Source organism: Nicotiana attenuata, unplaced genomic scaffold (genome assembly GCF_001879085.1).
Source record: "Nicotiana attenuata strain UT unplaced genomic scaffold, NIATTr2, whole genome shotgun sequence".
NCBI lineage: Eukaryota > Viridiplantae > Streptophyta > Magnoliopsida > Solanales > Solanaceae > Nicotiana > Nicotiana attenuata.
This window is the reverse complement of record NW_017671846.1, coordinates 169,578-171,370: the sequence shown is the minus strand read 5'-3', so window position 1 is coordinate 171,370 and position 1,793 is coordinate 169,578.

Here is a 1,793-nt window from a genome sequence, read left to right as displayed (position 1 = left end):
AAGGACCCGTCTTCGGGACGAGAGGCCATCGGGGGTTGTGCGCCCTAGAGCGGAATCGTCATCAGATGGGGAGGAGGAGAAGCCGTTGATAAGGCGTAGGGTCGCGTTCGCGCCGGCTCCTCCTGTGGTAATTAATTTGGACTCCCCCCCGGCGGACGCGGAGAAGAGTGCGGCTGCGGCGCCTGCCCTTGAGGGTGGACAAACAATGGGGGTTGCCTCGGTTGGCTTAGACCGTGATGATACCGTCGCTTCGGCGACTCAATTGGTGGTTCCAGTCGCTGAACGGGAGGTAGTTCCTCAGCGGCTGCTAGTGTGGGTGAGGCCAGTGCTCCTTCGGCGGCTGCGGCGGGAGGAGATGTTGTAGGGGGTGAGGACGTCCGTATGTTCCAGGAAGGCTCCACCAATTCAGCGGTGCGTGCAGGGGGGCGATCTCGCTTTATCGAAGTTCCCACGGAATTGAACTTATTGCTCCAAGGGGAAAGCTTGGTGCCGCAGTTCGAGCTGCTATGCTCGGAGGCCGAGAATGCGTCGTTGAGGGGCGTTACGGATGTCGGGCTGATGAATGAGGTAGTCGTGATGGGCTTGAGGGTATGTACTGTTACGTCGGTTCGCTTCTTCTTTGCCTTAGGTTTACTCTTTTATTCTAATTTTTGTCTTTGCTTTGCAGTCTTATCTGTTGGAGGTGGAGAGCATCCGTCGAGCCAAGGTCCGCTCGGGGATATTTTTGCGGGCGCTGGAGAAGTATCGCCGCTACCGAGATCAGTGCCGAGAGTTGCGCGTGCGCTTGAGGAATGATCCTCGCAGCCGGGCCTTGGTCGAAGAGTTGGCGAGGCGGGAGCTTCAGATGCAGCAAATACTTGGCAGGACGAGTGCTCTCGAGGAGCAGCTCCGCCGAAAGGATGAGGAGCTCGAAGCGGTAAAGAGGGTCGCAGCTGAGTGCGAGCGCCGGGGCGAGGCCAAGGCGGCGGAGGCCGCTGCGGCATGGAGCGGGAAAATGACCGCGTTGGAGGGTGAGGTCGCGGCATTGAAGCTTCAAGTGAGGGATGCTTCGTCGAGGGCCGGGGCGTTTGAGGAGGCTATCCGCATGCACGAATCCCAACGGGCATTGGAAAAGGATGTTGCGGCCTTTAGAGAGGCGAGTCTCGAGGAGCGGATTGGTGTCTTTGAGCAGGACGCCCAGGTCATGGCGGACCGGATCACAGCCTTAGAAGAAGAGAATCAGCGGCTACGGGATCAGGCCGCTTCTTCCAGCCAGGCTCGAGAACTTTGGGTCTTTGCCGAGGCCCAGCGTGATGTATATAAGAGTTTGTGGGAAGCTGGCGTCGTGACCGAAGCTGCTTTCGAGGGGGCGCGTCAGAAGGCTCGTGAGGCACGTGCCGATTGTGGTTTTGACGCGGCGACGCCAGAGGTTGACGCTGGTGCAGACGACGGCGCAGACGGCACCGAGTAGAAAGATGTCTGTGCATTTTTTCTTGTCTTGTTCGCCGCTTGGCGTTTTAGGCGTTTCTTGTATTATTTTTTTTTTATTTCTTGTATTGATCGGCTTTGGCCGGGTGTAAGCGGGGATGACCCGTCATTGACTTTGTAAATATATAAATTTTCTTTTCCATTGCCTGTCTTGTGCTTATTTTGTTGACCGTCGGCGTTGGCGGCCCTAGTCGAATTTAGATCGACGGCTTTAGTCGTGAAGGAATCGGCGGCCTTAGCCATAAAGGCAACTTCGACTGTCGTCGAACTGTTTACCCACCGCAGTCGAATCTAGGTCGACCGTTGGCGGCGATGGCCTTAGCCAT